The sequence below is a fragment of the Chrysochloris asiatica genome, unplaced genomic scaffold (genome assembly GCF_000296735.1).
Source record: "Chrysochloris asiatica unplaced genomic scaffold, ChrAsi1.0 scaffold00032, whole genome shotgun sequence".
In the NCBI taxonomy this organism is placed as follows: domain Eukaryota; kingdom Metazoa; phylum Chordata; class Mammalia; order Afrosoricida; family Chrysochloridae; genus Chrysochloris; species Chrysochloris asiatica.
This window is the reverse complement of record NW_006408550.1, coordinates 9564533-9577268: the sequence shown is the minus strand read 5'-3', so window position 1 is coordinate 9577268 and position 12736 is coordinate 9564533. Positions and strand designations below refer to the sequence as shown.

Below are 12736 nucleotides of genomic sequence, written 5' to 3'. Positions count from 1 at the left end.
GCCAATGTCTAAGTTCCCTCTCCCTGTCAAGAGATTTGTTGGCTCCTTTGTCATACTGCTTCCACAAACATAGGTCAAGATTATTTACTTATAGTGGGTTACTCCTTACCCCACCCCTCTTCTTTCTTCCTCTAGTCGTGTTCTGGTCATCCAGCTATTGATGCCAGGTCAAATGGGTACTATCTGCAAGTGTGGGTGTTCTTATGCACCCCCCGTCTTTATATCAGCTGGATGCTTCACACTCCATTCTAGTCCTCTGGGGCCATGTCCCTGCCCCTGGGCCCAGGAGTCCCCAGATCTCGTCATACTGCTGGTTAACCAGGTCTCAATCCAGGTTAACAGGAATCTATTGAGTGTAGTTGGACTTAGTTCACAACTTCATTGCTGTTTTTTCCCCCTCTTCCCCTTTTCGGTGACCAGTGTGGTCAGCAGCAGGACCATATGCCTGCTAGTGTATTCCATTTGAGTTTCAGTCTTGGAATGTGGTTTGCCTTGAGGGGACCTGACCACTTGCCTTGATGGCTCCCTGGGGAACAACTTGCTTATTCAATTAGACTACTGTTGTTTTGTTTTCTGCTGGTCTTTCTTTCAAGAAGTATCTTCTGTTCTTCTAGATGCTCCAGACTGGTCTGTTTGTCCTTTCACGTGGGAATGTCCTACCTCACAAGACTCTGGATGAGGATCAGGATTCCACCTATGGTCTTGTGTTCTGCAGGGAGCCTCCTTCACTGGGCAAGTTCTAGTCCCATTTTACTGAAGCTGTAAATCTTTATGGGAGCAGAAAGTCTCATCTTTCTCCCGCGGAACCGCTGGTAGTTTTGAACTGCTGGCTTTGAGTCTTGTAGCCCGATTCAGTTACCAGAGATTATGTTAGCTCTGCTTATTTCTTAGCTTAATTGTGTCCCCTTAGAGTCAGCTGAATTCTACCACATGTTTTCTTAAAGTATTGGCACAGTAAACTGAAAACCCAAGCCCAGTACATCAAGTTGGTTCTGGCTCATAGTGACCCCTGTACAGGGTTTCCAAGGCTGTAAATCTTTATAAGAGAAGACAGCCTTATCTTTCTCCCAGGAAAGGCTGGTGAGTTTGAACTGTCAACCTTGTTGACTTGTAGTCAGCAGTCCAGTGCTTATCCTCCAGCACTGCCAGGGCTTGAAAATAATGTGCTGCATGACTGGGGGGCTGGGGGGAGTGCATTATTTGAGAAAATACGGTAGTACTTTCATCAGTTGATGTTGATTAGTGATGTTGCGTTTGTTCCTACTGATAGTGACCCTATTATAGGGTTTCCAAGGAGCAGCTGGTGAGTTTGAACTACCGACTCTGAAGTCCAGTGTTCATACTATAGCATCATATCAGAAATTTATTAGTAAGATTCCATTTACTATTGCAAATGGAATAACGTATAAAAGCACTGCAAAGGCCAGAAAATGTGTGCTAGTTCCAGAGAAACTGTTTACAGTAAAGCAACTGTGTTGTCAAAAACGTATTAAAGTCATAGGCAGACTATTGCTTTGAGAGTTCAGACATCTTAATATATGCCAAATAACTGTTGTGAAAGAGAGCTTCCTACAGAATCTCAATTAAGATGGAAATATGCAGATCAAATACTAGTATATATCATCATTTGAAAATTGAGAAATAGAATTTAAATTAAGATAATATTTAGAAGTACTTTATTTATTTAAATGATATTAAATGAAATCAAAGAAATGGTTAACTACGAACACTGTGACAAGTCATTATTAAATGTATTATAAGATGCAAAAATTGTTAAAATATATGTGCATATTTAATGTAAGAATTAAAGTCATCAAGCTTCCATAAAGTGTCATTTAATTTAACAAATGATAATAAGGTATTTATAAATGGAATCTTAATATTAGAGTGAACATCACTAAAAATGCTTCCAGTAACCCACCTTAGAGTAAATCTCTTTATCCTCCCTGCATACCGCAAATATTCCCTTTACTCTGAAATACTTGCAGGGCACACTAGAGACTAAGTGACATGTTGTTGTTGTTGTTGTAATGTGCCGTGGAGTCGGTTCCGACTCATAGCGACCCTGCACAGGGTTTCCAAGGCTGTAAATCTTTACGGGAGCAGAAAGCCTCATCTTTCTCCCGCAGAACAGCTGGTTGTTTCGAACTGCTGGCCTTAAGGTTCGCAGCCCAGTTCGTAACCACTAAGCTACCAGAAAACTCCTCTATTTTTCAATTTTTTACTTCATAGTATAACTCACCCTTCTTCACTTCAACCATTGTATCTGTTATTCAAATGTTACCAAATAAAAAATAAAGCCAAGTATATTAGTTGCATTTTACCTGTAAAGCTCCCCCAAACTGAATCTACTCAACATTTAATTGGTGTATATAGACACAACTTTTACTGTACATATACATGCAAAATAATCAAATAATACATAAGAATGATGATAAATATAATTATTAAACATAAAATGTATATTCTTCAGACTTTTAGTTATTATATTAAACTTGAATACTTAACAGTAAACTATGTTCTTATTGTTGTTAATTGCCACCAAGTCGGTTCCAACCTACAGCAACCCTGTATAGAGTTTCCAAGGAGTGGCTGGTGAGCTTGAACCTACGACCTTGCAGTTCAAACCAACTTTGCAGTCCCCCACATTAACCCACAGGAGCTCTGATAGCATAGTGGTTATGAGTAGGGCTGCTCACCTCAAGGTCAGCAGTTTGAAACTACCGGCTCTTCTGCGGGAGTTGCTATGAGTCAGAACTGACTCCACGGCACACCACCACCACCACCACCACCACCACCACCACATTAACTCACAGTGCCACACTGAAGAATCCCAAGTATCTTTAAAATTATAAACATATATGCATACTCTCTTGGAGCACCTTTATATACATTTCGAAACTATAATACAGAATGTTCATTTTTCAACAGTTGTGCTTGAGAATAGAACTTTAATGAAGGTATAAATTCGCTGAGGATTTTGCTACCTGTAGATTATGAATGAGTAGGTCTGAGATGCAATCTTTATGGATATTAAATAGTGTATAACAGTGTTTCCCAAAAAATGTTATTAGAGGAAACAAGATACTCAGCACAAAAAGGCATCTGGGGACAAGTTTAGGAAATACTTTAATGCATTCAAAATCACATCACCACACAACTGATTTACCTCAAAATATATAAATAGTCTATAAACATGAAAACTACTTCAATAATCAGGAAAAGGCAATTATGTGAAATCATTTTTCAGCATCATATTAGGAAAGATGAAACAGATAATCTCAGTATGGGCAGAGAAATGGAGACAGAGGTAGGAGTGGGATGGGGCCTGAGATTTTGCATTTCTAACAAATCTCAAAGTGAGGTGGATGCCCCATGGAATGCACCTACGGAGAAAGATTTTGTATAAGTGTTTCCTCATCTTCAGTAATCATCAGAATCACCTAGTGCACTTAGCAGAAATACAGATTCTCATCTTTTCACTAAAAAGAACACATCTCTAAGTTTGGAGTGCTGGTGTAACACTGCAGGATAAGCACTGGACTATTAATCACAGGTCTGTGGTTCAAACTCACCAGCCACTCCTCAGAAACCCTATATAGGCTTGCTATTAGGTGAAACTGACTCAACAGCACTTAACAACAACAAGACTTTGCGAGTCTTGTGGTTAATATTCTGGGTTCCTCACCACAAGTTCGGGCATTCAAATCCACCCAGAGGTGTTTCAGAAGAACGGCCTGACAATATACTTCCAAAAGTCACTGAATATCTTACGGAGCACAGTTCTATTCTGACATATACCGCGTTTCTGTAAGTTGGAAATGCTGTAAGTTGGAAACATGATAACTTTTTTTTTTAATTGTGGTACTGTATAATAAGCAAGGTCAGCAGTTTACACCTACCAGCCACTTCTTAGAAACCCTGTACAGGTCACTATAGACAGAACTAATTCAATGATACTTACCAACAACTTCAACAATTTCATAAAAACTCCTTCCATACTCTAAGGTCTCACTATGTTCAGCAAAGGACTCCTGGTGTGGTGCTGTAGAATCAGCACTGGACTGCGAACCACAGGCCAGCAATTCAAAACCACAGCCACTCCTCAGAAACCCTATGTAGGTTTTATGAATCGGAACAGACTCAATGGCACTTAACAACAACTAATGTCCAGAAATACTTCAGATGCTTTCTTCATCAGTAGTAATAATAATAATAAAACTATTAAGAAAGTTATCATATTCTAACAAAGAAAACAGAAAAAGGTAAATCAGCTGTTAGTTTCATATAGATTTTATGGGAACAAGATGAAGGTATTTTAGGATTCTTTGAACTCGCAACATGAAGTAGAGAGAGAAAAAGGGTTCAACGGGCAACACCATGGAACTTGGAAAGGCCTGAACATATCTGGGGCAGAATAGAAAGTTCAATTATTTTTGAGAGTCAGTTACAAATGTTGTTATTAAATGTAATCAAGTCAGTTCCAACTCATAGCAATCCTGTACAGGAATTCTGAGGTGGTTAGCAGTCCAATACCTATTGTACAATATCACCCCAGGACTCCAGTTACAAATGGTGGTAGTGGTGGTTATGTGCTGTGGAGTTAGTTCCGACTCTTAGTGACCCTGTACAGGGTTTCTGAGGCTGTAAATCTTTATGGGAGCAGAAAGCCTCATCTTTCTCCTGAGGAACAGCTGGTACTTTTGAACTGCTGACCCTGCAGTTTGCAGCCCAATTCGTAACCACTACGCAAATAGGAAATCATAAAATACACACTGCAGGAGAGGAGGATTTTCAGAAAGTAGTATAGACTCAAGAATGCCAAATACATGTTTAATCAGTCAAACAAAATATAGTTAATGAGAATATGTAGATTTATTAAGACACAAGTATTTATTTGAGCAAGATAAGGAAAACTGAACTAATAAGAAGAGAAGTACAGGAAGTTGGTATCAGAATAATAAAAAATACAATTGTGAAGGCATATGTGGGAGCAATGCTTGGGGATTGTCATATCCTTTTTGTGAGTGATGCTGGAAATCCCTGGTTTAGAAAAGGTCAAGCTGTTCAAAGAGCTAGGAGCTTTCAAATATTCTAGCATTGTCCTAATGTGAAAAAAAAAAAAAGCACAAAACAAAACTAAAAAACCCCACACACTTTCTTTTAAATGATGAGTGTTGTGGAGTAATAATAAAAAAAGAAAGAAAAATCAAGCAAGTGGTACGATGCAGAGGAGCGATCTTGGGATCAGATCCTGTTTTTGGTGTTTTTTTTTTTTTAATTGATTTTTAATAAAAAATTAACTACAATGTTTCCCTGTTGTTGTTGTTGTTATGTGCCTTGGAGTCAATTCAGACTCATAGTGACCCTGCACAGGGTTTCCAAGGCTGTAATTCTTTACGGGACCAGAAAGCCTCATCTTTCTCCCGCGGAACAGCTGGTAGTTTCGAACTGCTGACCCTGAGGTTTGCAGTCCGATTTGTAACCCCTACACACCTCTGAGTTATGATCGGATTCCTCAACAACAGCAAAAACAGGTATAACAGGGTATAATACAAATGACCTCAACAGACGGCCACAGAGTCCTGGTGGCTTTAGGATCACCACTGTAGTTCAAACCCACCAGTGGATCCTTGGAAACTCTGTATGGTTGTTGCTGCTGTGTACTGTTGAGCAGTTCTGACTCATAGTGACCCTGTATAGGATTTTTTGAAGAGTGGTTTCAGTTCAAACCGACCTTGAAGTCAAGCTCCTATCCTAAGGCTTCACACCAGGACTCCTGGAATTCCTATACAGGGTTATGACAAGATGGCACTTAACCACAACAACAATATAGGCAGTTCCCAAGTTACAAGTATCTAACTCTGGAAAACTCCTAAATTAGCCCTCACTTTGAAACGACTGAACCAATCTCTGTTACTGTTATTTAGTGCCATGGGGAAGGTTCAGGCTCCGAGTGACCCTGCATAGGGTTTTCAAAGAGTGGCTAGAGGATTTGAATCGCCAACCTTGCAGTTCAAACTGACCTTGTGGTCCAGTGCTTTTATCCTACTGCGCTATACCAGAATCTCTACTTCTGACAAATTGTTCTTCACAATCACCTTCACCTGCTGAAAGTGCAGATTTTTCATCACAGAAGTCTTTTCTTGCATAAAACAAGGCTAGATAAGAACTGTATGATTTACCTACAAGTTTTTAAAGAGATACTTAGGAATGGAGCTCATTTGTACCCCAGGGACTGTTTACATATGTAAAATATGTAAATGTCTAACACAACTGCCTGATATATGGGTTTTTTTTCTTTCAATAAGTATTAATGCCATAGTAATATTAGTTAATGTTGAAAATTTAAAAATTTTTATATGCCATACCACCTGTCTAATGGCATACTTAGAAAATGTAAAAATACTTCAAAAGGACACCAAAGGAGTACTTAAATTACTGCAATACCTAATTTAAGGAAAAGAAGGCTGAATGCAGATTTCTGTCAAAGTGCCTGGTAAAGCCTGACATCTTAGTAAACATATAGGAAAACAGCAGATAATTTCACCATAACCCCAGTAAACTGCAAAGCAAAAATTAAAACTGTAATTCAGCTTGGGGAGTTGCAGCAGACTTACCAAGCAGGTAACTAGATACTAAAAGAAAAAGAAAAATAATGTGATCAGGATGTTAAAATGAATCACTCTTGCCCAGGACTTATAGAAACTTGCTCAGAAATATGGTTTTCAGTCATCAACCACCAACTCCTGATGTTCTACCATTTAAGATCTACTTTGTAAAGCAGAAATATTATTTGCCATGAAGAAATAATACTTTGTTTTCCTGAGAGGGATCGCTATAGTATTATTGTTGTTGTTAAATAGCATCAAGTTGGTTCCGACTCATAGTGACCTTGTCTAGGGTTTCCTAGGAGCAGCTGGTGAGGTTGAACCACTGACCTTGAGGTTCAAACTGACTTGGCAGTTCAGTGCATTCAAATAGTGCATGACATCAATCCTTGGGAAAGGAGGATAAGTACAGGCTAACAGGGGAGAAGGCTGAGAGCCTCGTCGACTGACTTTTAAACCATCAGCTGGACAATACCAAGAACATTAAGAGTGGATATTGGTTTGAATTATAGGTGCAAAGCTCAGAAGTTACAAACACGCAATAAGCTAAAGTGATATCTAAAGTTGCTCAATTGTGGATTTCAAGAAAAATATCTCTAATTTGTACCATTTAAATAGTAAAATAATTTCTAAACTGTTCCTTTTCCTTTAGTTGTGATGCTGTAACAAAGGGAACTTTTTTGAAAAAGGATGTTAAGTGCTGTCGAGTAGGTCTGAACTCACATGGACCTTGTACATGGTTTCTAAGTAGCATCTGGTGGGTTTGAACTGCTAACCTCAGGGTTACCAATCCAGTGTTTGTTGTTGTTAAGTGCTGTTGAGTCAGTTCCAATCCATAGCGGCCCTGTATAGGGTTTCTGAGGAGCAACTGGTGAGCTTGAACAGCCGACCTTGCAGTTCAAATGGTTTTGCAGTCTGGTGCATTAACCCACAGTGCCACCTCAGGCATATCCTACAGTGCTACATAAATCTGTATCCATTCTTTATAATGTCAAATGTAGATTAAATGGTTAAATACAAGTCTAAAAGTAATTTCAATGGTTGGTTTATTGGGTTGTTCTTTAAATTTCAAAACTGACAATACAGTGAAAAAGAGACTTTCATAATATTTCTGCATAAATTTCATTCCTGTTACATGCTCTGTTTTCACTAAAAGGTTTTTCTAAAAAGTGAAAACCTTAATTTTATATTAATTACTAAAAATTAACTGATTACCTAAAAAGTTCAAAATCTTAATGTATCCAAATGTTTCATAAAATAGTGTTCTTCAGATTTAGATGAAATTGATCTTAAAGTTCTGAGGGGAAGGAAAGAGCAATCTTATTGAGACAATGCTATCAGAGTCTATGAGATAATAGCTGTCAAGTGCTAATTCTAATTTGTAGTTACTGTAGGATAGGCACTGCACCTCAAGTCCAGCAGTTCAAACCCACCAGCTGCTCCTGGGAAACGCTATACAGGATTGCTACGAGTCGGAACCGACTTGACGGCTCTTAACAACAAGTTCTTCTTTTAGATAATAATATCATTGTTGTTGCTGAGTGTCAGTCGAGTCGATTCTGACCCATAGCGACCCTGTATAGGGTTTCCAAGGAGCAGCTGGTGAGCTTGAACCACCGACCTTGCAGTTCAAACTGCTCTGCAGTCTGGTGCATTAACCCACAGCGCCACACCAGGACTCATAGAGAATAACAAATATGATATAACGTTCCTATGAGTTGGTACCAACTCGATGGCACCTAACAACAACAACAAGAACATTTGAACAACCATAAACTTACCTTTTCCTTCTTTCACATGGTTTGTCTTAGGAGCAGAAATTCCTAATGGGTGATATAAAGTTCAAATGAGATGCTATAACACTGAGAGAAAGGAGGTCAATGGTAGTCAGAAGGTAAAACAGACTTCACAAATAATTGTTATTGTTGATAAGTGCCACCGAGTGGGCTCCAACTCATCGTGACCCTGTGTAGGCTTCCCGAGGAGCAGCTGATGAGCTTGAAACTCCAACCCTGCATTTCAAAGTGGCTTTGCAGTTCAGCACATTAACCAAAGGCACCACACCAGGACTCCACAAATAATAGGAGAGGTGAAAACCTAGTTTTAAGTTTATTTCTACTCAATTCAGATGAAATTCTACAATATGAAGTCACTTCATCTGTGTCCTTGCCTCAAATTTCAGACCTTGTTCCAACTCTGTTCTTTTTCCACTTGCATTTTAAGTCTTCTCCTCTCCACTGTCTCCCAAAAGACCTTAGTTCAGTTATCTCTTTATCAAGATACCATCTTACTACCTTCCCTTTTTATCAGTGTGTTTTTCCAAAGGACATGTGTACACTATTTGCCATCTCTACCTATTTCTTCCTCAGCTACCACTCGAGACAAATTCTATCTAACATACACTTGATAATTGTACAGCTTTCTTCAAGTCTTATCCATAGCCACGTCACTATCCTCTGTGATAACGCTGGCAACTGCTAGCTTTGAAACAGTTTTTATGCTGCTATCCTTTAACTGTTGGCTCCTGAGTCTCTATCGTCTTATAAACAAACGTTCTTTCTCTCTTACTCAATGCCTTATCTTCAACTTCTCTGTGCTGTTCTCATTATGGGACTCTGATCTACTGCATATGGTATGACTTCTAAAATGAATCATCTTCAACGCCTCGTTAATTGTCTGCTGAACTTGTAGACATGGATATCCTGCTGACATTACTAACAGACTTCTCAAACCAAATTTATTATCACCTGTGACCTCCTACTGGTGATCATCAAATCTGCGATTCCTTCTGTGTTCTAGTTGTCACCAGGTTCACAATTCGCAACTACAAATATCCAGGCTCAAAATTCAAGGGATTTCCCATTTTCTGCCTTTTAACATACCTTTACAAACAAAAACTTTGTATTATCCTTAAATCTCTTTTATTTTCTTTACCCTGTTTACCCCCATGTTAGGATTATCACTATTCTTTTTTGGGCAGCATCTTCTACTCTGGACACATGGACTTCACAAATCTTCTCATTGTAATAATTTCATAGTACCAGGATAAATTTAAGCAGAATGGATTCATGTTATATCTACTCTTTTTGCCTACATAATATTTTAGGTTCTTTAAAAACAAATCAAAGCATTGAGAATTTTGGCACTGATCCATGTATGTAAAGACTATGTATGCTAAATGTATCCCATAATATTCACCCCCATTTCACCAGATACAATAAAACTGTTCTACCTTGAAAACGCCCAACCTTTTCTTTGCTCTCTTCTGCACCTTGTTTATTCTTCCCTATATGTAGAATGCTCTCCACACTACTAGTTCAATTAAATTCTGTTTTTCAAATAGCACTTTCATCTAGTCACCTCTAATTCACCAGTATGATCATTAAATCTCTACATTTTCCATTGGTTTTGAGTGCTCAATATTTTGTATTTCTCTTCTCCATGGTCTAAATTTCTCAAGAGTAGGTAATTTCAGTAAGTCTGGTCTTTTTTTATATGGTTTTGATTTTTGTTCCACATTTTTCTCCCATTTGATCTAAGACTTCTTATTTTGATCCCATTCAGAGTGGTCTTCAGGAATAGCTGGGCCCTACCTGGGTCTTTGAGTATCAGGGTCATGATCAGAGGCTGGGGTTTATATGGTCCTTTATGGACTGTGTTATATCACTTGATCTTGGTGTCCCCAGACCCGGCAGCTCATTCCCTCAAAGTGCTTGGTCATGGCTAGGAAGTTTTCATAACTTTTCCCACTGTATGCTCTATTATATTAATGGATATATTTGTAGCATATGTGTGTAGAATACATATGTAGAAATAGTGGAAACAGGCTTGGTTTGAGGTTTTACTTAACAATTATATAACTGATTTCTCTAAATACGTCATTGTACTTTTCTAAAACAACATTTTTATACTCATTTCTGTAGTTTTAAGTATGAATATACACCAAATGCTGTGAATATCTTCTACAGGTTATATTATGTTACTGGAGTCCTTGTGTGGCACTGTGGTGGTGGTCGTGGTGTACAGTCCGTTCTGAATCACAGTGACCCTGCATAGGGTTTCCGAGGCTGTAAATCTTTATGGGAGCAGAAAACCTCATCTTTCTTCCACAGAATGGCTGACCTGGAGCTTAGCAGCCCGACTCTTAACCACTACACTAACAGAGGTCCTTGTGGCAGCACTGTAAGATAACCTAACATATAAAAGAACACAACGAGATTGAAACAAGATGGCTGATTTACCGTAAGGAGCTGTCAAGGGCTGGAAATAGCAGCAGATTTGAAAAGCAGCTTCTCTTCACGGCATCTTTTTTTATACCATCTGATAGCATCTTGATTCACCATGGCAGTGGCAGCAGTAAAATGGGCTCTATCAAACAGAACTGCTTTGAAACATTTACTTCCAGTTCAAAATGGCATTTTATATTGTGTTTGTCATAAATCTACATATTCTTCTCTTCCAGATGACTATAATTGCAAGGTAGAGCTTGCTTTGACGTCATGGCAGGACAATTGTATGTTATCACCCTTCTGTGGACATTCCACATGAGCACACAAAAGCTATCCCTTGACCAGATCCTGTGCATAATAATGAAGAAACACATGCTAAAAACCAGACTAGAAGTAAAGGATGAGCCCCTTGAGCAAGGACCCATGATAGAACAACTTAGCAAAATGTTCTTTACTACTAAGCACCGGTGGTATCCTCATGGATTGTATCACAGACGTCGTAAGAAATTGAATCCTCCAAAAGACAGATCATTTCGAGGTTCTCATTAGGAATCAGAGAAGAATGTTATGTTTTGCTCATTTGCCACTTGAGAAAATATGATCTGGTGTAGTCACTACTATGTTAAATAATAAAATAATAACAATACCTTTTCTTATGTTAGAATGTGTATTTCCTTATACATATTAAATAATGTTAGATTAAAAAAAAAAAAAAAAAAAAGAACAAAACATTAGGTCCTATACTATCCTCATAATTGTTGCTAAGTTTGAACTCACTGTTGCAGCCACTGTGTCGATTAAACTCACTGAGGGTCACCCTCTTTTCTGCTAGCTGACTGTCTACTTTACCAAGCATAATGTCATTCTCTGGAAACTAGGTGCTCCTGGTGTGGAGCTGTGGGTTAATGAGCTGGACTACAAAATTGGTTTTATCCACAAGGTCTGCGGTTCAAGCTCACCAGGTGCTCCCTGGAAACCCCATACAAGGTCTTTGTGGGTCAGAAGCGACTCAGCAGCACTTGTTAAGCACTTGTTAAGTTAACAATAACATGTACATATCTATAGGTCTTTTAATTAAATGAATAATGTAGAGATATTAGACAAGTCATTTAAAATCAAGTTCTTGATTTTATTCTTAACTATAAAGTTTGTTGTTGTTGTTGTTGTTAAGTATAAAGTAAGGGAGTTGAATTAGATGAAACACAAAGTCCTTCTAGCTATAATATCCTAATAGTGGTGGTTATGTGCCATGGAGTCCAAATCAAATGGAAATGAATTTTAGGCAAGCATGTCCTCTTCTTTCTTCTGCCAATTCAGTGACAGGTACAACCCTATGCATATTATAGCAGGGACTATTCAGTCAATCCACCACTCGTCTGTCAGTTTGTTGTACTGTGGTAGCTTGTGAGTTGCTGTAATTCTGGAAGCTATGCCACCAGTATTTTAAATACCAGCAGGGTCACCCATGGTATTTAAAGTGTACAGATTTCAGATGAGCTTCCAGACAAAGACAGACTAGGAAGAAGGTATGACAAACTACTTCCGAACATTTAGTCACTGAAAACCTTATTAATAGGAGAGAAACATTGTTAGATATAGTGCCAGAAAATGAGCCCTTCAGGTTGGAAGGCACTCAAAATGCGACTGGGGAAGAGCTGCCTCCTCAAAGTAGAGTTGACCATTATGACACGAATGGAGTAAAGCCTGTGGGAGTAAAGACCACGGGACCTTCATTTGCTGATGGGGCACAACTCAAAATGAAGAGAAACAGCTGTAAAAATCCACTAAAATTGGAACATGGAATGTACTAAGTATGAATCTGGGAAAATTGGAAGTTGTCAAAAATGAAATGGAATGCATAAACATTGATATCTTAGGCATTAGTGAGCTGAAATG

The 12736-nt window shown here is 38.5% G+C and overlaps 1 protein-coding gene and 1 pseudogene across 9 annotated transcripts in view; one reads left to right on the top strand and one right to left on the bottom strand.

Moving 5' to 3' along the window:
• FOXP2 (forkhead box P2) overlaps nucleotides 1–12736 on the bottom strand; it is a 407577-nt gene that overhangs the window by 140985 nt on the left and 253856 nt on the right. The gene's annotated exons all lie outside the window — the stretch shown is intronic.
• On the top strand, nucleotides 10953–11389 carry LOC102841683 (annotated as a pseudogene).